Source organism: Corvus brachyrhynchos, unplaced genomic scaffold (assembly GCF_000691975.1).
Source record: "Corvus brachyrhynchos isolate BGI_N302 unplaced genomic scaffold, ASM69197v1 scaffold115, whole genome shotgun sequence".
NCBI lineage: Eukaryota > Metazoa > Chordata > Aves > Passeriformes > Corvidae > Corvus > Corvus brachyrhynchos.
Window position 1 is genome coordinate 15,485,288 of NW_008239553.1, and position 23,288 is coordinate 15,508,575.

The 23,288-nt window shown below is 36.3% G+C and overlaps 1 long non-coding RNA gene across 1 annotated transcript; it reads right to left on the reverse strand.

Annotated features, from left to right (window-relative positions):
* Positions 1 to 660: 660 nt before the first annotated feature.
* LOC108448599 lies at positions 661 to 23,167 on the reverse strand. Its single transcript, XR_001864555.1, has 3 exons — positions 23,155 to 23,167; positions 16,306 to 16,308; positions 661 to 787 (listed from the first exon to the last, which is right to left on the reverse strand). It is a non-coding gene; the product is annotated as an uncharacterized LOC108448599 (long non-coding RNA).
* Positions 23,168 to 23,288: the final 121 nt, after the last annotated feature.

Below are 23,288 nucleotides of genomic sequence, written 5' to 3' on the forward strand. Positions count from 1 at the left end.
AATGTCCTGTACTTCTTTGATATTTTCAGAAGACAGAGAACTTGGGCAGAGAGGTAGCTCAAAGTGACTTTTTGATTTTCCTAGTGTGGTGGGTTGACCCTGGCTGGATGCCAGGCACCCACCAAAGCCACTCTTATAACTCCCCTCCACAACTGGACAGGGGAGAGAAAATATAGCAAAAGGTTCATGAGTTGAGATAAAGACTGGAAGAGATCACTCATCGATTAGCATCACATGCAAAACAGGGATTTTAAATTGGGGAAATTAGTTGAATTTACTGCTAATCAAAATCAGACCCTGATAATGAGAAATAAAAAAAATCTTAAAAATACCTTCACCTCAGCCCTCCATCCTTCCCGGCTCTACCTCCTCCTCCAGTGATGCAGGGAGAGAGGGAATGGAGGTTCTGGTGAGTTCATCACCTGTTGTTTCTGCCACTGCCCAGGGAGAGGAGTCCTTCCCCTGCTGCAGCGTGGGGTCCCCCCCACGGAGACAGTCCTCCATGAACTCCTCCAACATTGCTCCCACAGGAAGCAGTTCTTCACAAATTGCTTCGAGGGGGTGCAGCCCCTCGGCCACAGCCTGCCCCAGCCTGAGTCCCTCACAGGGTCACAAGTCCTACCAGGGAACCTGCTCCCTGTGGAGGAGTGTGGACTCCTCCCTCCATGGGTCTGCAGGTCCCTGCCAGGGACCTGTTCCAGCACTCCAGGCCTCCCATGGGATCACAGCCTCCTCTCAGGCATCCACCTGCTCCAATGTGGGTCTCCTCCAGGGACTGCAGGTGGATCTGACATGCCCACGAGGAGTTCCTACAGCATGCAATCCACTTCACTGCCTGTACATTCAGCTGCACCTTCTCTGTAGCACAGCCAGTTGCACCATCCTTAGAACATTTAATGGTGATGCATGAATAGACATTAGTGTTTCTGTCCTGACAGATTTTAAAATTCAGCCCCTTCTGATGGGAACAATATAACCAACAGACTGTGCTATTCTGTGCCAAAGCTGATTAATCTTAAACTAGTAGTTACTTTGCAGGGGAAGACCCTCTTCCTCCAAAAGTAATAGTTTGTCCAAAGATTGAACCAATTTAGAAATTCTTGAAAGACTTTATTTAATTAAAAAAATTACTTTTTCCATCATCTTGAGCTCAGTTCTTTTTTTTTTTATCTTATCTCTATGAGAATATAAAATTTAAAAGCTTTTGAATTTACAAGAGCAATTCAAATATTGGATAGAACAAACATATTTTATTTTTATTCTCTTTCTACAGGCTTTACTTTAATTACAATCACTTTTATATGTAGTGGTAAAACCTCAAAAACTTCAGTACTTTCCCTAAGAGCAAAACCCATATGCAAAAAAATATATTATTCTAATAAATAATATATACCATGTATAATTTTCCGGAGATTGCAGTAATGTCCTCTTTTTTTCGAGCTTTCAATTAATTTTCCAGTTTAAAATAAAAGGTGAAAAAACATACTGTCAAAATATTTTCCATGGTAATCTGTTCCCCCTTACTTTACCAAACACTGTCTTAACGCTTTAACCATCTTTCCAGATTCCCTTCAGATATCTTAGTTTTTAAAATATATCCATATATATATATATACATATATACATATATTTATATTCATTGGCAATTCAGCTAACAGGAATAGACACATGCTACACAAGTTACATTTTGCCCATCCAATTTTTTACCACAGGTTTTGGATTATGTTCTGTTCAAATAATTTAAGAAGCAGTATTACAGCTTTACAGTGTCTGCTAACTTTAGATATTTTAAATATATCCATATATATATATATACATATATACATATATTTATATTCATTGGCAATTCAGCTAACAGGAATAGACACATGCTACACAAGTTACATTTTGCCCATCCAATTTTTTACCACAGGTTTTGGATTATGTTCTGTTCAAATAATTTAAGAAGCAGTATTACAGCTTTACAGTGTCTGCTAACTTTAGCCTCTTTGATACGGATTTTAAAACATGCTTAATTTTGATTCTAGCCTGTTATACTGGGTTAAATATTTTAGTGAGGACACACAGGTACATTTTAAGAGTACTTGCCAATATTGTTAGTTTGGTTGCTACAGCTGATTTCTATGTATCCATGTGGGTAAAGATATATTTAAGACTTTTTTTTTTTGTTAAAAAGGGTGCTAGTGAGGGGGGTATTATGTTCCTTCAAGATGAACACAGCACTTGCTAATTTTTGGCACACAACACTCATCTCCTAGCATTATGTCTCTTGTCAAGCCTTAAGATTTTCCTCGGCCCAAACTGACATTATATGTCAAACACTTACAAAACTTCATTTTCCAAGTGCATTTAGAATGAATGATCTAGAACAATTCATGTAGTAACATCAGATATCCTGAAATATCCTACCCACACAGCTTTACCAAAATGTAGCTACTACTGGAAATCTGTCATGGCATGTATTTTTTTTTTTTATTGGACTTTCAGTAAACTTTCATATTAGTTTTTATAGTTTCTATTGATACTAGTCTTATAAAGTGGTAGCACTATTATTGCTAAGAAGTGATGTCATGTTTTTTTTCTCAGTGAAGTAGTTACTAGATTTCCAGTTCTATAAGAAACAAAATGCTTAACATTAGCATTAACAGTTGGTTTCACGTGTTGTCACATTATATTAGCTACTGACATGGCATCCTAATGATCTCCTACCTGTCCTTGTCTGTATTTTTTAAAATATTATTCAATGTTGCACATGATATGCTTAACATCTATCTTTCATACTGAACTGTGAAGTCCTGCCCATGCTTCAGGATAAGTACCACTGTAATAGAAATAGAGGATGAATTTCAAAAAGCTATTTCTGATGTTATGATCTTGATATGACATGATATGATATGATATGATATATGTGTTTTTTTCAGTAAATTATTTTAAGTACATTTCACCTTTTTTAATTAGAGTTGATGCTTTTTAAGTATTTTAATATGTACAGTGTGCATGTGCAGAAATAGTAGACTGCGCAGTGTGAGACAATGTATTCTTTTGATCACATTTATTCTTTGTCTAGTAGGTGGTCAATATTGTAGTTGCTTCATAAGAGACAATTTAGTTTAAATATCAAAAAACTTCTATGCAATTTCACAACAAAAGCCGTTCTCAAGAAACACAGGCTATCTAATTAGTTTTTGCGGAAAGCAACCTCAAGTCCCTGAGTATTGAATACTCTGTGCTTTTTTCATTACACTTTCTTCATAAAATATAAAGCATTTCAAACTATGTATGTCCCAAATATTTTATTTAATTTCCAGGTGACTTATGTGATTAGTTCTTCATCACCCAATGGTCTTTGTCACTAAAGAGACAGCTGATTTAGTTCATTTATTCTGAAATATCATGCTACTCTCTGTTCAGTAAATAGATTCTGTTTGTGCATTAAGTTATATATTTGGTTTTTTTGTCTACAGACCATCTTTTAAAATCACAGAATGTTAGAAAATTATGGCTGGAAGGGACTTCAAAAAGTCATCTAGTTCACCCGCTGCCTAAAACAAGATCAAGTATACCTGTATTCCTGATAATTGTTTGTTGAACCCATTCTTAAAAACTATCAAAGATGGATATTCTTGAAACATCCTCAGGCACTCTTGTCTAGACCTTCACTATCCCTACTAACAGACAGTTTTCCCCACAGCCTAATCTGAATAATATTTTTTATTAATTTAATCCCTTCAGTTATCTGTTCTACAAAGGATGTTGTGAAGATAGAGTTCTTCTACTCCTGCAGCAACCTTCCCTGTGTAGTGAAAGCCCATTAGTTCAGCCGTGGTCAGGTTCCCATGACTTACATGCATTACTGTTTCTGTTCTACAGATTTTCTCCAGCAGATAAAATGCCATGCTTAACATTCTGAGGCCATAGTAGTGCTGAGCACACACATCTTTTAAACAGGCCAAGAGCTCTTATCAGTTGGCCTTAAATGCAGATGAACTCCCAGAAGAGAGTTTGGCAAAGTAAAAGAAAAGTCCAAAATGTGGAGATCTAAGGCAGTACTCTGAGATCTCAGTTATGCAGTTTAGGATTGGGACTCTGGAAGTTGAGCTGGCATGTCCAGCTCCCTGTAGCTAAACCAACTCATCTGCCACTTGCCCATGCCACCATGCAGTGCACTAGTTTGAGCAAGTGGCTGTAGCACCAGTGTGGTGGTGCTGACTTTGTGCTGCACTGCACAGGGGGAAGGTTTTCTCCATCTCTTCCTTAAAAAGTGATCTTCTCTATAGCCCAGCTGCATCAGCTGTGTGTCCTAGGGTTTGGATCACAAAGAGTACATACAATTCCAAAGATAATTCCAAGGGTACAAGCATAAATACCAGACTAGCTTCTTCAGAAGTTAGCTTTTCCAAATTATGTAAAGAAGTGGATATGTGGGTGTTTGCATAGAAAGTATCAGCATGATGCGCAGTTTTCAATCTGCTCAGGTGAAAATGCAGAGGTAGTGCTATTTGCCACTTGGTCAAAAAGCTATAAAAAAATTCAGATTTTAATATTGAGTGAGTTAAAAATTTATATTAAGCCTTCTTACAAATAGAAGGCATACTGAGAAAATTTCTGACCCTACTGATGTCCACAGCAAATCTAAGGTACCAGAGTGGCACATTGTTAGATATTAAGCACTTGAGATGTGTCTATGCCTACCTATGTTAGAACATAAAGCTGATTTCGTATTCAAGGTTGCATGGATAACTAATATATATATTTCACACAGAGAATTCAGTGAATATCTGACTGCACGATTTAAGTCACTTTTTCAGAAGACTCTATCTGTGCTCATAAGTGCATCTATTTATCACATTTTCTTACCATTAATTTCTTACTAGTGGAACACACCCTGTTCTTAAGTTGCATTACTGTCATTTATCTGTCCTTTGTCCCTCCTCTCCTAAACTGCAGCACTGAGAAGACAGTAAGTGTGTGCTGTTTGCTTAACAGAAGCTGAGGCATTCATTGTGATGCGTTCTGCATATCGGGGTTTTTTTGTTACTCAATGTGATAATAGAAGTAGAGTCTGTTAAGGAGACAATTCTCATGCAAGGCAACCTGTCATACAGACTGTCCATCTTCAGTGTATGATATTACAACTAATCAGTTGTTTAGGCTTTTCCTAATGCTTTGCTTTTTGCCCACAGGTAATCTTGTGCAACTAGCAATGGGACCACATTGCATGATATGAAAACATTATTAATATCTCAGGGACAGACTTCATTACACATCACCATAACTCTTAGAACAAATTATGCATATTTTATGTAGTCCAGGTTACCATGGTAAATATTTTCTTCTTTAACAGAGAATAAAATGAAATAGAGAAACAAATACATGCAAAATTTGTTTTTAAAAGCAGCATTACATTAAGCAATACTATTTCAACCTATGAGTGTGGCAGTGGTTTTTCAGTAAGTAAACCCCAATACTTCATTACATTAAACCAAAACAAAAAAATTGAACTTGTAAATTCCTCAAATGCAATAAAGTTGAAATGGCCAAGAGACAGCTGCACAGACAAAAGCACGTAATACATCTTACAAGTACTAGCTTGATTCAGCTAACAGAGAGGCCAAAATTTTAGTGTTGATTCTTTAAAATGTCAATTGACTAGTTCCATACTATGGAATCATGAGGTCCCATTCATTTCCTTTCAATAGTCACACTTACCACTTTTTAAATTGACATTTGCAGTCAGACTAGAAACTCAATTTAAGATCTGAATGTCCTTCTTTTAGTCCTTGCAGACGTATTGTTACTGGCAAGAATTAATCTCTAAATCAGCCTCTGCCTCACTATGCCATCTGAAGGTAGTGACACAAACTTGATGCAAGTACAGTCTTAGTGGGATATTAATCTCACAGTTCAGCCTGAACAAATTACAGCTCCAGGAAAAAAACCCAAAAGCAACACTAAAACTTTTCTTTAAAGAAGAGTTACATTACTTCAGCATACTCTGATGTGGACCTGTTTCTCAACCCAAATTTGAAACCATTGACTGTTAGGTTTGAAGGTGGAATCTCTTTTCCTCTTCAGTGCAGAATAAGAAAGTAATGTTACCTACTTCATTTGTCTCTTGAAGCAAGGAACTAAGCTACATGCAAAAAGAAACCATTCCATGTATAATGGAATACAAATTCTTCATAATTTCACTGAAGACAATGGCCTTGGAGACACTGGCCTCTACACCTGGGTAGAGGGTATCCTGCAATCCAAATGTGCCAATTACTACACAAATTCCTGCCTACACGATCTCTCTTTATCAGAGGAGTAGAAGGAGGCAACTTCCAAATAAAAATATGTTTTCAGGACATTGCATCTAAATGTTTCAGGAAGTAGCGCTGGCTACCAAGGATTTTGCACTAGTATTAGCCAGTGTTAACCGTTTCTGGTACAGACAAATATAGTATGATTCAGGGATAGCATCAGTTGCCTTCACTTTGGTAAAGCATCACTTGCTTTGTGTTGGGACTAAAATCTATTTGCTGGCTTTGAGTAAAATGCAGAAGAAAGGTTCCAATTGCAGTTTCCTACAGTCCATCACTCAAAAAGCCCTGGAAATTTTTCATGGTTATTGCATTGCATGAGAGTCTAACTTATATACTTTAATTGTGAACCATCTTAAGGCTTCTTGTATAATTTCATATGACAAATAATCTTTTTATCTCCTCAAATGTTGTGGAGAGCTGTTCGGTACTGCTGTCAGAAACCATTCTTTACCCATGAACACAGTTGCACTTCAGCAATGGATATCTCTTTACCTAGAGAGTTTACCAAAACAGTGCATAGTTTTGTGTTTGTGGTCTCTTGCTTGGAAAATATAAATTCATTATCCTTGTTACCATTCGAGCCTATGGTAATGAGGTGCTAATATCTCTATTTGGTACGACTGCTCCAAAGAGTGTATTTTCATGTATTTGATGGAAACAAGAGAAAGCCATTGCTGTATTTATTATTACATTGCATGATGTAAATATATTCTTTATTTTATCATCCCCAAAAAAGATATTTTTTTGCTTAACCTGTTTACTTTAAGTGCATTCTCTGAGTTTAAAAAAAGGAAGGGTATCAACCAATCCAGAGAATATCATGAATTGTTGCAGTCTTCTAAGTCTTTCACAGTAAACTTAAAGTCTAAACAATAAAAACAGATAAATAGAGGAAATGTCAAACTGAATTCTGGGTAATGATCAGATCAGCATGCTTTTATACAATTTCCATCACTTTGAATTTTAAATCACCTTTTAAAGGGCACTAAAGCATTCTTGCAAATTAGTCTGCTCTCCAATTAATGCACCCAACATGACAATAAGACCAGTTTCAGCTTGGCTAAGCAGACCAGTCAACCAGGAGGATGTGACTTGAGGACTTGGAGAGCTTGTGCCTCCACCTTTTTTCCCTTTCTCTTCACAGCAGCTTAGGTCCAATTAGGCCAGTTAATCTGCCTAAAACCACTGGAAAGGAAGGATTTCTCTAATAAAGATGAAGCATAGTCTGAGAGGACATACAAATTAAGTCTACTCTTTTCAAAAGACAGAAAATTCCAAGATTTCCCTTAGCCATATATCTTAAAGATGTGTTTCTTTTGGTCAAAACCAAATGATTTTTCTCCATGTGGATTTTAACTTCAAGAGATCTTTCTGTGACATTTGTTAAAATGTAAAGGATTTCACTTTTGTCTATTTATTTTTCACACTTTGCTCATTTTTGACATCCATTAAATTTTATAAGACTAGACTGCAAGCGGTAGTGATGAGAAATGCCAGGTCATATTACAAAAAAATATTCATAAATAAAAATGACTTTGTGTTTTTCAGTTAGAAGTAAATAATAAAGAAGTAAATAATATTTGCATGAATATATAGGCATTTGAGTAGCCTAATCTGAGATTTTGAAAAGCAAAATTGAAAGGGGCTAAAAAAACCCTCATAAATACATGCTTATATCTGAAACACATTTTAACAAGTTGAAACAAAATTCTTGCAAAATAGATAAACCATTTTACATAACATTTAGCTCACACTTAAAAAAAAAAAAGTAAAAAAATCTCTATCCTGTTTATTGTTAGCACTGGTGGATGGGAACTCCATTTTATAATCACAGCACACTTTGAACTTTCTCATTTCCTTTGTGCTTCACTTATATAATTTCACTTAATTTTCTATGTGCAAAATTCTAACACGTATTTCAACAAAATTAGATGAGAAACATTCAGTCAGATGCACAAAAAATACATATCGCTTTTGGAATTACTTCCATTTCTCCTCAGAAAGCTCATGCTACCTTGACTGCAGCAGCTGCTTTTTTATATATTGAAGTAGGATTTGGGACAGGAGGGAGAAGTATTAGTGCCTCTAGTTCAACAACAGCATCTAATGCGTTAGTAACATGCTCAGAAATTATTAGCTGGGGTACAAAAGAAAAAATATAGAAAAGGCATGAAGTATTTTTTTAAATTAAAACGGTGATACAGAGGTGTAATGATACTGAAGGCAACTTTGTTATCTAGAGCTAGAATATAAGTTTTCCTATTTACCTTGGCAACAAAATGTTAAGCTGCTTTATCATGAGCCCTTTTTGTTAAGAAATCTGTAATCACTTTCCCTTGAGTCCTTGGCTCTGACATAAATTTTGTTGGGGAACATGCAAAATATTCTTTTCCAGCATCAATGCTTTAAGGAAAACTTTTTTTCCAAAACAAAACTGAAGATTTCCCACTGCCTCTTTAGACCAACACAAAAGCCTTTAAAGCAGTGAGGTTTGTAATGGGCTGTTTATTTAGTCACATCTGTATCGTGTAACTTTTGTTGATATTCCATCCCACCTCTTTGTTCTGATGTCAAGGGGCAGTTCTGAGCATATTAGCATGCTCACAAATAAACCGGCTGGCTGATCAGCTGGTCAACCACTGATCACCACAGTTCAACCTGATCCATACTTCTCAGAGCCACATTGAGAAGCCAGTTTCTCTGGCTGCTGTCTGAAGCTGGTTGTATATTCATTCAGCAATGCCAATCCAGATTGTTCTCTCCTTTGGATCTAAGATTTATCTAAATAGTTTAACTGAAAGGAGAAATCAATGGCATTGGCAAACTATTTTTAATCAATGAGGCTGCACTTTAACAACAACTTCCTTCCTTCCTTCCTTTGTGATAGCCCCAGTACAGCAGATAAGAGGCTAGTATATAATCCTGCTGCTTTATACCTGCAGAGTTTATATTCTAAAAAGAAATACTGAGATAGGCCAGACCCTATAAAATTCCACATACTTCCATATACCAAAGACAGTGATTTTTAAGACCCGGGATTCTCCATCCTAGTGTGCAGCTGTGTGAGTTCTGCATCTTGATTCACGGATTCAGTTGAGTGTGCTCCCATTTTTTTTTTCATTCCACTTTTCTTTCACACCTTATTCAACTACAAGCTTTGTTTGAAATAATGGCTGAGCAGCCACAAAGAAGCATGAAGGCTGTAGATGAGAGAACACTGAGAAAGGACTTAGATTTAGAAAGCAAATTTTAGATGTAGTAGTTGAAACAGAGGAGTGAGAAATTATACTGGGAAAAGGAAAGTATCAACACAAAGGAACAGAAGAAGAAAAGTAAGAATAAAAATGCACTACAAGTAAAGATAAGTGAAAAGCTAGCATAAAAAAAAAAAAAAAGAAGGATGTCATATCAGAGATACCAAAAGGGTAAATAAAATAAAAAGGAAGTATTGATTATGTGTGACCAATCAGTAGTTTTACCTTGATTTTGCCATTTCCTTTAAATGATATTTAAACAAATGTCATTTATCTAGGAATTCAAATATATTTCAATTTTCCACACCTGTTGCAATTTGAAGTAGAGAAATCAATAGCATTTTCCATGAGAGAAGAAAGGATGATAAGTAAGGGCAGGAGTGTGATAAAACAGAATAGAGTCTCAATTCAACCAAATATATTTCCCTGCCCATTTAAAATTCAGTAGTCTTTTATGCTTTGCAGATAGTATTTCTACATTCTTAGTAATAATCGATATGTTATTTCCTTTTTCCTCAAGCTGTTTTATAGGATTCCATGTGAAATGTCATGCTACTCAGTTGGCTAGGAATATTACAGTATCAGCCTAAGGGCTGATCTCCAAATTCTCTCTTGTTTGTTTTGCATTCTTTATTAGCCAAACTTCCTTCTTCAGGTATTATTTAAATAAGGAAAAAAAATGTGGAAGGGTTGCTACAGACAGCACTCTATTCCTCATTGATCTTTAATTCTCTATTCAGAGTCAGAGATATAAAACTATTAAATAAATCCATGCATTTTTCTATCAAAATCAATAAGGAAATGGTTAAAATAAGCAAAGGCCAAACTGCCAAAACACTTCAAGAATGACTGGGGGAATCAGATATGCATATGAAGTTCCACAATCTGAGCGAAGCACCTACTGCACAATACGTGATGGTGTAACAGAAAATTTGCTTTAAAAATGAATGGAAGGACATGAAAGAAACACTTAGCAACTGCCACACATACACCTAATTGCAAACAGAAACTAGTGCATGAAATGCAATTAAACTTTTTGATAGATCAAAGCATTCTTCTGCAATAAAAAGGAAATATTCTACTGTACATTTAAATAGCATAACTGAATTCTACTAGGGAATTGTATGAATACTAAAAGACAAAATTGAAATAATACAAGAGGTGTTATAAGATTTGCTTTGTGCTTCAAATACTACAAGAATGATGTACAAATACAATTATGCAATTAAACTAATAAAGAAAATTAACTGCATGGCAAAAAATTTGGTATATCCTCTAAAAATTTAATTAATAATTGACATCTACATTTTGCATATGTGTTCACTAAGTCCTGTGTACATTTACAAATAAAATGACAGGCCTCAGGTGCCTGTTCCCATCCAGGAAGAGGCTGCTATGTTTTCTTGAACACTCCTGCTGGGAGGAGCTCATTTTAGGGAGCTCTGTGGTCTGGGCACAAGTCTCTGAGTTGGGAGGTGACTTCTTCTAGTTCAAGTTGAGCCACTGGTTTGCTAAGCACCACAGACAAATTATCTGGTCTCTCTGTTTTCGACTGGTCATGATAGGCCACTGGAAAAAGTAAGAAAAAAACCAGCTCAGAGCTCCAGTTAAAAATCAAAGGTAATGCTTTAGCAGAGTTGCTGGACTCACCCTTATTATTTTATTTAAAAGAAAATAATTCAATTACAGAGTACTTTTTTCTAAAACAGCTAGAGGATTTTGATAAAATGGAATTTAATACAGAAATGTGAAGTACAGGAATGTTGGATGCAGAGAAGGCAGGATGACACAAGTCATTTGATTGCAGAAGTCCTCCAAGTGTTCATTGTACTGAACAAAGCTGATAAGAAAAAAAAGTGCCACCTCACTTCAATCTGAAAAAACCACATCAGAAAGACTGCGTTACAGCTTAAGGAAAGGTTTAAAAGAATGAGCTCTACAAAAATTAAATCTAGAAGCAAGAGACTGATAACATAATACCCATTTAAAGTGGAAGAGAATGTTGATATGTTTGCACGTAAATAAAAAAGGTTTTTACTGTTGCCATTCTCTCTCTATCATATGTATATTTGTCAAATTACATGCTGCTGTAGATTTATAAAGTGAAGAAATTCTGTATAACCCATCACAAGAGGATTTGTAATGTTTGAGAAAAAAATCCTACTCTAAACAGTGTTTTTCACTTTCAACTCAAATACACTTAGTTTCAGGTAGCCACGTGTACTGAAAGACTATTTTGGTTACGAGATTAGGAAATTACAGTAGCTGCTATTTCAAAATGGAGTAAGGTAAAATAAGAAATAATTTTGGTTTAAAGGGAAAAATACTTTGCAAGTAATTATTCTCAGCTTGTAAATGGTGTCTCTATAACCAACCAAGCATATAACAAGAAGATGAAGACGAGGCTTATTTTCACTTCATTTCACTTCTTTGTAATTGACAAGCTCTCACTGAGTGTCAACTTTAAAAGATGACAAATCCTAAATCTTATAGGACTCAATTCAATAGTTCACCTCTCTAAACTGTTTGCAAATTAATCTACATTTTCAAATGAATCAGGCATAAAATATAAGGTGCCATCTATATTAAAAACATATTAATTTCCTTGTCTTTTTTCAGCATCCAAAGTAGCATTAAAATATTCAGATTGTTAATAAAATGCATAGAAATATACTAATGCACAATGTTCCCTATTTCACCAGTTTACCTTTCTGCTTTCCTGTTCTATTCCAGTATACATGGGTTTCCTTATTCAGAAATATACCTATTTTGTATTTGATATACTGTGATAATTATACGTCAACTACTTCAAATGACATAAACCAAAACACATGAAAGGTGTGATGATGAAAAGACTAAAAAACTGAAAAACAACAAATTAATAAATTTGGGGCTATGTTTTCATGTTGTCCCAAAATGTTAGCCTGTTTCCCATTATTATCCTTCCATTATTCAAATTTGGTAATGAATCTGCTCCAAACAGTCAGATTCTGAAAAATTGGAAGCACCCTCTATTTTCTAGTTGTGTTCTGTTTTCTTTTTCTGACACATTTGGCCACTGAAGCCATCATCACGGTGCAACCTTCTCTCTTAACTGACAGAAAACTACAAAAGCAGATTTCTTCCTAAACTTAGACTTGTTTTTAATTCTACTCAAGGAAATTAAATGGAAATAAGGTTTTCAGTCAAGATTGGGAGCAGTTGCAGAGCTGCTAAGAACTAGAAGTTACACAAATTATGCATTTCAGTAAGTAAATAAAAATTTAGCTCAGCCCTCTCTTGGAGTGTTGATGTACCATCATGCTTCACAGTGTTTGTACGTTCTTGATCACCTGCATTTCTCTTTGAAACAGGAGCTGTACCTGTTTTACCTATTCTTCAATTACAAAGGCTGTTCCTGTCTCTTGCCTAAGGACCAGATTTCTCTGTCTCTGATTACTACATTAAATTATAACAGATCACCATTTTGAGCTAGAACATAAGCTTTTAAATGTAAAAACAATAAAATTAATGAATTAATTTAAAGTATATGTTGCAAAACTTTTTCCTCTTGTTTTTAAAATTTAAAACAGGACATGAAACAAATTTGTCAAAGATTTTGCAAAGTATTTCAAAAAGCCTAGCAAAAACCCCCGCCAAAATAACTTATCCATTAAGATTTAGTTCTTCTCGTTAGATGTCTTTTTGTTTTGCCCATGGCTATTCCACACCAGTAATCTATGCTTCCTCTATTCACAATGGAATATTTTTTTCTATGCCTGTACTACATTAATTATCTATAAACCAAAAGGCATATTGTGACTTCACACAGCATTCTGGAAACTAAGAACGTATGATTGAATGGAAAATTCTTATACATTGTTTGATTATTACTTCATTTTTTCCATATGGTTATCCACTCCAACCACAAATTTTGTCTCAAAAACATGTTCACTAACTTTTTTCACCTGAGACCTATTATAGTTGGTACCTATTTGTTAAATACTCTCTTTGCCTCTCTTAGCAAATGCAAAGTGCTGAAAGGCAAATACTACCATGCGAAACAGAATGTGGACACGTCCTGAAAAACGACTGTACGGGAAGCTGAAGTCAAGGATCCTTTACACTTCTATTTCTATTCTACAGTAAAAAGAATAAGAAGATACAAGCACAGGGCCACTTTCTATATAGGAATAAACCCCAAAATTTGCCCTTTTCAACACAAAGTTCTTAGGAGTCTTGTTCCCAGCAGATATCCAGCTTGTACTTAAAATCATCTCTTCCCTTCAGCAACCACTTCCTGTTTGCAACAAAGTTAAGGGATGATATGGACAGATATAGAGGGATATATCAGGTGGTTTTGCTCCTGTCTTCTACATTTATCTTTCATAGACTAATCTTCAAGGCCTTTCCTCTTTCAGAAATAAATGATCAGGTCAGTTCTTTTCCTTTCCCACCTCTCCTCTTTTTCTGCCTCCCTCCTTTACAAACTTTCTAATTCATCCATCCTCCTTTTTATTGTGAAAAATCCCTATCAAATTCATTTATATACATCATTTTTTTACATTTTATCCCACGTTGTGCTGTGTCATGTCAGCAGTACTAAGTCTTAAGAGATTTTAGAGACATTCTATCAGTCACTTTATCATCAGATTCTTACTAACTCTGTATCTGCTCTTCAGTCTGCCAGTATCAAAAGCCATCTTGATGTCCAAGCAGATTATGTTTGTTGCTTCACCCCTGTCAGCTCTCATTGTCACCTCCTCAAACAAGTTAATAGCATTTGACAAGCATGGCTTCCCCTTTATAAATGTCCTGGTTATCTTTGACCAGTGTGCACCTGTCCAAGTGTTCTCCTATTTTGTCCCTAATCAATGACCCTAGAATTTCTTCCAGTTCCCTTTAGTGTTTATACACTGAAATGTTCAGTTCACTCACTCTCCAGCTTGAGAATCTAGCTCTGAAAAATTAAGAATTGCAAGTAGCTTTGAGTGCAGTGTTTCTAATGTGTACGTGCATATGGATTTATATCAACCATGGCCATAACACTCCACAATAGAAAAAGGCCTTATTTCACGTGAAAAAGAGAAATATTATATACCAGCCTTCCAGAGAAGGGAGCACCTCTATAAAGGAGACAATGAAACAAATCTTTTATGCCCAAATCACTGAACTATCCTGTCACTGTAAATCCTTGTCATTTGCATGGGTGTGGAAAGAACAACTTTGAAGATGCTCTCTGATTTCTGATGCAATATGTAATAGATAACTTTTAGCAAGAAAATAACCTATATCATGTTTAAAATGCAACTACTTTAAAATAGTTTTTAATAATTCTGAATTGAATCATGTTTATTAATTTCTCAGGCTTTGGTAGGTCTTCCAGGAAAGTATTTCATTGTATATTTACAAGTCTCAAATTCCCCATCTTTCCTCAGGGCCATCTCATTAGCAATGTATGAAATTAATTTTTTAGGTAAAACAATGCCCTTAACAGTAAGTGTCTGAACTTCAATGTGTAGGTGGAGCATAAACTATAGTAAAAAATTCTGCAAGTCTAAATTTCAGTATTAGCAGTGCCAGTGTCACTCCCATAGTGTTACAACTCATAAGAAGACAAAAACACCGGTAAAGATTAAAATATTCACCTTATTTCACTGAAAAGAAGCAGTTACTGTCCCCTTTTCCAGTTGTACTGCATTTCTAGTTACACAAGTAAACTTTCTGGCAAAATGACATCTGAATGGTATACGTGCTAATTTTAAATGATCAAATAACTCCTTCATTATTACTCCTTTTAATCTCAGCCAAAAGTTCTTGCCAGTCACTCTGGAAGAAATAAATTAGAGATGAACTCAAATATTTCTTTGAAGCAGTGTACACAGAAGACAAAAAGGTATATTTCTGTTCCATGTCTCTTCAGGCAGCACCAAGGCTGAAAATATTTCTCCCTACTATGACATATATTAAATAACAGGTCACCTCCATTAACTTCTTTTGATGTCCCTTTAGCCCCATATTTCCTCTAGCTCCATGCCTTCTTCTCTGTGATCCAGGAAGATCTCAAGAAGTTATTTTTTTAAATTGCCTCATGGGGATTTTTGCCAAGTATCGTTTAAAGGGACAGTGAGATAACCCTGGCATACTGAGAGAGGGCAACTGCACTCACTCGAGATAGCCTCCCAGGAAACAGCTAACTTGCATCCTCTTTTCTAAAGAGCACCAGCCCACTTTCTGATCTTGCAGAGAGGCTTGTAAGTAAACTTTTAGACCTACGGGGCTGGCTTAAAAATATACTCTCCTGAAATAACACTCTCGAAGTTTTATTTAATATGATCTGCTACCACCTATTTAGATTATTGTAGAACTTTGTAGAAGAATGTGAATGACCTCCCAAAGGCTGCACTAGATCTCATCTGTGATTAGGTAGCTAACTTAATTCTCAGTTTAATAATTCATTTTCCATTTTTGTACAGCAGTAGGCACAGTTTGGTACACCGTGAAGAAAAAGGATGCTGATTCTTCTATGTCCTTTTGATTACCTTCTGTTTCTGCCAGCAAATTTTTTTCTAACAAGTAAAAAAGCTTCAGTCACATTGGAAGGACTCAAAATTAGCTGTCATGGTCAGAAGGAACAGGAAAATTTACATAGAGAGGTAAAAGTCTGAGGTCTTCAAGAAACAGCTGGAGCATTAAAAATTGCCTACACAGGTTTTGGCCATAAGAAGCAGGTTTTCTGGAAGAAGCAGCACCTTGTAAGCCACTTCCTTATTGTTTCTCTGCTGTGAACACCAGTCTGGACAACTGCATTGTCAAATTCTGTTGAAGGCAATGACCAGCTAAGAATAGCTCAAAGTGAAGTTACAAAGATCACATGACAGGTGCTTTTTGTAAAACAAGGCATTTTGGCAGTGTATCATTCCTCTAAAGAAAAGGGTATATTTTTTTCTTTATGATATGAGCCCTTATTTACATAAATGAATAATCAGCCCGAATAATCAGCCCAAATAATCAGATGAACTTACTTGAGGATACAGAAAAAATAGAGTAAGATGATAACCAGAAAATTGTAAGACGTCATCTGTAGTACACTCTACATAAAGTGTACAAAGGAAAGTTTATACCCATAGAATAGGATCATATTTGAGTAGACTATCTCTTGTTCCATCTTTTGTTCTCTGCTACTGTACTTGAATGGATTCAGGGATGTGGCAGCCACTGCTTCTCTGGGCAACCTCTGTCCCACTGCTTCACCTCCCTCACAGTGAAGAATTTCTTCCTAATATCTGATCTGAATCTGATCTCTTTCAGTTTAAAGCCATTCTCCCTTGCCCTATCACTACACTCCACTGTCAAAGTCCCTTCATGTTTTTTGTAGACCCCCTTTAAGTACTGAAAGGCTGTAAGGTGTCCCCAAAATCTTATCCGTCCTGAGTAACCCCAACTCTCTCAGCTATTTCTGAACATTTTTAAGTATTCAAAAACTCCATAAGACCTACTTAACCTTTCTTCAGGGATGCTAAAGTAATTATGTTTTATATTCTTGGCAATGCATAGCAAAATGCATAGTGATAGGGACATAATAGGATACAATGTTTTAAACAATTCAGAGGCTGTCAAAAACAAAATCAGATGAGTTCAAAATTAGTTGTATATGTTTTATGGTATTAAAGATCACATTGTCAGAAGAATTTGTTAAATCCTCATCTTCTGTTATATTTCTTTCTATAAATTGTAATCTTCATTTGTGATTTGAGACTGCAGAAATTATACATAGCACTTTTACTTCAAAGAACATTTTTGTGTTTCCATTTTTTGACCAATTGCCCTTCCCTTGGTAGTATTACTATTCCAGCAACAATTCCTTTTTCAGAATAATCAGTACAGAAACAAAGCAGAGTAGTAGCTTTAGTCTCAATTTCCTTGACAGTTCTCTGCCTTTCCTTTTAACTCCTGAATGCTTTAAACAAAATCAGTAAACATTAAAAAATAAATACTGAATTTTTAAGTTATGTTTCTTATGTACAGAGGAAGTCATTTAGAGATACATTTTGCCTCCTTTTTGGGTGATATGGAAATCTAATAGCTCATTTTTGCTGTTAAAGATTGTGAAATAACTTTCAATGAAATAACAGTGTTGCTCTAAATTTTTAAGTGCTTGTTCCAAAGAGTGAAAGAATTAGACCTGCTCAATGAAACATCTACACAAATCATTTAGCATTGATGAAACAACAGCAAATGTTTAATCCAGTGTCATCTGTAAAGCATTTTTTGAATTTTTCCAGTAAATATTTAACTGAATTAGTCAAGTAAAAATAAATCAAACACACCACCTCCTAATGTCAATTAAAAGCAGTTTGCAAAACTATTTTCTCTTTGAAGATTAAATTGACTACATATAGCAATGTTCAAGAAACCCACACATTGTCAAAGACCCAGTCATAGTCATTTAAAGAACTATGAAAAATGTTAACTGATTCTAACCATTGGTAAAAATCATAATTGCTTGTAAGTCAATCAAGTAGTGAATCCCTCACCCCTGGAAATTTTAAAGGCCAGGGTGGACAGGACCTTGAGCAAGGTGATCGAATGTGTGGCATCTCTGCCCGTAGTGGGACATCTAGAACTAGATTATCTTTAAGGTCCCTTTCAACCCAAATCTGTCTATGACTCTGTGAAAATTAGGGGTAAAAAAATCAAAGAAAATATTATTAAGAGCCAATTATAGAAATTTTTACGATATTCTAAAAATTAAAAAGGAAATATGTAAAATCCATTACTATGTAAAGTTCAAGGCCTACTGCAAAGTAACATGTCAGTGGAATTCACTGGTCCTTATAAACATTACAGCACAATTCCATAAAGCCCAATTACACTCACAGAACTTATCACAATTGCAACAGAGTGAAAACAGAGGAAGGAATGGATATTGTTTAATAGCTTAAAAGCTTGAATTTGGGAATTTAAATGTAGGTCCTTCCTGTGCAAACTGAAATGCATGTAACACTAAAAGATGAGCCATTATAACTCTTTCCTACTATTTCATCACCAAATGTAGAATATACACCAATGTTCAGCAAGGAAAAGAAAAATACTTCCAAGATATGTCAGTCCAACAACTCAAAACATGACACTAATATTCATGGTAACATGCAAACCACCTAGAACCAATTTTTTTCATAGAGGAAAAATACTCTCAGGCACATGGTATGACTCTTGGGATGGTCCTGTGCAGGGCCAGGAGTTGGACTCAATCATCCTTGTGGACCCCTTTCAACTCAGAATATTCTGTGATTCTGTGATTTTTTGATTATGCGATTCTATGAAGACTGGTAAATAATTATCATTTGTACTGTAAATAATTTGAGTACTTTATTTTCTCTTTATAGGAATTAATAAGAATATAACATGCATGATGCTCTTGGTCAGTCAGTGCTGAAATATACTGTGTCCAGGGCTTTCCTACTCTATAAACCTGGTTTTTAAGAAGAGCTTATAGATACTGTGCAAATCTAGGCTCTGTGTGGGATTAAGGACCAGTTAAAATTTTTCAAGGTTTAAATCTAAACGCTCCTGGATTCCAAGTGAATTTGATGAATTTTGCATTTGGCTTTTACATGGAGAATAGTATAAGTTGGGGTGAGATTTAAGGGTATACAGCCCTATTGTTTCAACATAGATAATAAGACTTTTTTCCTAATGTTTTTTGCACTTTACAAGCAGGTATTATTTAAAATTAAAGACAATCAAAACAGCTTTACGGGATGAGAAACATTATGACAGTTTCTGGGAGAGCCAATTTTTAGCAGGTTTTTACAAAAACTGATTTAAAACATGGGCTTTTTTTCCTGCTGTTCCTGTAGGTGATTTCTGCAGAATATCTACTGATTTTCTTTCAAAATGTTATTGAACCACCAGGGTTATTTGTTATGTTTTCATTTACTATAGTGTCATTTTATTATAGCATTGTCATGTGAATAATAGGCAATCAGGGCTGAAACTTTTCAAAATTGCAGCCCTCTAGATGTTACAATTAAATCAATTACAAACCCAGAATAAACAGTTTTAATCACATCAAACATTTCTGCTATATTATACCACTCAATTCTGTTATGATGGAAATCTAAAGCCCATAGAATACTTCAAGAAAAAATACTACCATTTGTACAAAACTCCCGCTTAGCCTGATTAATAAACTGAAGTTCAGAAAATGATGTGCATGAAAACAGCTGCTCTTGCCAATAATGACATTTTATTTTCAATTTTAGAACTAACACTGTGTCAATCTAAACAATAGTTAAGTACATTATGTAAGTATAACAACAGTGACACAACATGAAACAAAATGTACCACATCCAGGAAGAATCAAAAGTAAACAGTGCTGAGAGGAAGGCAATTGTAGCTGTGTGGCAGCTGGTGATGAACCATTGCCATTAGGAAGAGGAATGTGAGGAATCACAGAAGAGTGTCGCCTAAATATGCCATGCAGATGCCCTGAAAGGTATAACAGAAATTGTGTATAATCCACTGACATGGCTTTACAGTAGCAGTGTTTTATACACGGGCAGGCACAGCCAGCAGAACAGCTTTGCTAAAAAAGGTAAATTTGACAAAATCCCATTCATTGTCTATAGCATGATATTCTTACAGCTTCACCTTATCCATATAGGAAACCATGCATAGGTATCACTGAATTACACTGGTTGCTTCCAAAAACATAGCTCCAGAAATATAATATTTAAGATTACAAACTTTTTTCTCCCCCTCCCTTAATCTGTGGTCTGTAATAGTAACACCAATGACAGGCACTTATACTAAGCAGCAGTGAAATTGTCAAAATAATTCCTTTTTTATTTAAGGATCATGGTGAACACTGAGATTTCCAGTTTGGGAAATATTCCAAAACATATTGGCAAACTGAAACTCTTCATGTATTTATATAATGGAAGTTGTCCTTCTTTTTTCATTCCTTATAAATGTGCATGTGTGAGCAGAATTCAGACAAACTGAACAAGATTCTTTCTTGTATCTTTTGAGCCCAAAAGCTACAAAGATTCAAAAGACACTTGGTAACTGCTAGAGACAAAGAGAACTTCATGTCACCAGGATGCCTGTAACAGGTGAATTTAGCTGTGTACTTGTCAAATTCAAGAAGAATCTGGGTAGCAGGGTGGTCCACCCACAAATATGCAGATCAGAGATCACAGAGTTGAAACCCAAGGAAGCAGCAGTTAACTGTTATACAAACAATTAGTCTGTTCAGACTCTGCTAATGCAAAGTAAAAGACTTCGGAGATGCCCAAAGTGTCCAGCTGGCAAAGAACACCAGTTGCATTTTACCCTCTAGTTGAATATGCTATGACTAAGTACAGTTTCAATTTAGCTGAACTGAAAACTATGAACAAATGAATAACACTATCATACTTTTCTTCACATCTTTAGATATTGAAAAGGCAGAGATACCCTAGAACATAATCAGTATACAAGCTGAAAAACCCCCAATGTGTATCATAGTGCTTATGTTTTCTAGGATTCTAGATATTATTAAAAATTACATACCTAAGTGCAAAACAAGGAAAAGAAAAATAATCCTGAACCTTCATAAATTACATTGATTTTTTTACCAGGAAACTATGTGAACAGATGCTAATACTGTTTACCAAAAGAAGTGTAGCCCAGTATTATACCATCATGGTAAGAATACTAAAACTGACATAGCACTTGAGCCCTGCACTGGGAAAAATCTACTTCTCTACATCTAATTGTTTCACCCGTGTTCCTGACCCCCCTTCTCATATGTATATGTCATGGGGTATATCAAAATCTGATTCCCCCCTTTGTCTCCCCAGGTGTAAAAATTTGTAAGGCTGTCCCAGTCAATACCTCCTTCAGAGTGACTAGCAGTGTCTATATATAAACTCCTGTGGCTGGCATCTATTTCTTGCCAACTTGTCCTGGGTTGCAGTGTATTCTATTACCATCCTCAGGAGCTGTTGAAATCAGGTGGGGCAGTGTTTCCTTGCCTCCTCCCCCCAGACTATCTTTCTGTTAATGGCCCATCATTGTCCTGCCGCCTGACTCAGAGATAACTCCCTCCGGACCATCTTCTGTTAATGAGCCTAATCAACACTTGGCCTCATGACTCATTACCCCATTGTGAGATGCTCCACCCAGAGGGAGGAACCAAGAATCCCATCGTGGATATAATCTGGGACTCTGAACACCAGAGACAACCCTTCCCACTGGATTTCCAGAGGACAGGAGCTACACAGCCACCATTGGACTTTCTGAGGAAGAGCAGACCATTTTTCTACAGGATCACTGCTTCAGAGGACTGCTACCACCACCGTGCCTAACAGGGTGTCAGGTTGTACCTTGACTCTGTCAGTTTGACAGTGTTTTCTTTTACCTTTTTTTTTTGAGGAAGAGCAGACTGTTTTACTACAGGATCACTGCTTCAGAGGACTGCAGCCACCATTCTACCGGACTGCTACCACCACCCTGCCTAACAGGGTGTCAGGTTGTACCTTGACTCTGTCAGTTTGACAGTGTTTTCTTTTACTTTTTTTTCCTTTTCTTTAAATTCCATTAAATTGTTATTCTGACTTGGTGCCTCCCACTGGTTTATTTTCAAACTAGTACACAACTTCAGCCAGTAAACTTTCTGATGGATATCTACAGCTCAGGCTTAAGTATTAACACTTGCTAAGAAATGTCACCATCTTTTTTTGGATGGACTTCTTGTGAATCACTATTTTAAAGTACAAAATATTTCAATTCAAAATATTTCAATTTCAATACATCAATTTTTGAGATTAAATAGTTTTTCTAAGAAAGAGACACCAATGGATTGAGGAACCAATGCTTTCATAAACTGGTGGTTGTGGGTATCATTCACCTTTTGTAATGGGCCATAATTTTCTTTAGGTTGTGTTTTGGACTTTTATTTTCATACTTTTGTATGGTTTTCTGACTTTAAATCTGGCCAAAGATTATTTTTTACTGGATTTTTTAGGCCTGTTTTATTATGTGATGTCTTTTTAACCTAATGTGTTGGGTTTGTATGGCCAGGTGTTGGTAGAGGAGGGACCTACAGGAATGGCTTCTGTGAGAAGCTCCCTGAAGCTTCTCCATGTCCAGCAGAGCCATCCCAGGTTGCTCCAAGATGGGCTGGCAGCTGGCCAAGGCTGGGCCAATTAGAAATTCTGGTAATGCCTCAGTGATAACATATTTAAGAAGAAGGAAAGAAAAGTTATTGTGCAGATGTTATAGTGTCCAGAGAAGAGTGGGGTGAGAACATGGGAGAGGAACAACTTTGCAGACACAACGGTCAGTGCAGAAGGTGCTCCAGGCACTGCAGCTGAGATTCCCCTGTAGCCCATGGTGAAGACCATGGTGAGGCAGCTGTGCCCCTGCAGCCCATGGAGGTCCACGGGGATGCAGCGATCCATCTGCAGCCCATGGAGGAGATATGGGCCAGAGCAGGTGGATGCCTGAGAGGAGGCTGTGACCCCATGGGAGGCCTGGAGTGCTGGAACAGGCTCCTAGCAGGGACCTGCAGACCTGTGGAGAGAGGAGTCTACACTGGAAACACAGGCTGTGCCTGAGGGACTGCACCCCATGGAAAAGTGAGCCCCATTGAAGCAATTTGTGAAGAACTGCTTCCTGTGGGAGCAATGTTGGAGGAGTTCATGGAGGACTGTCTCCTGTGGGGGGACCCCACGCTGCAGCAGGGGAAGGACTCCT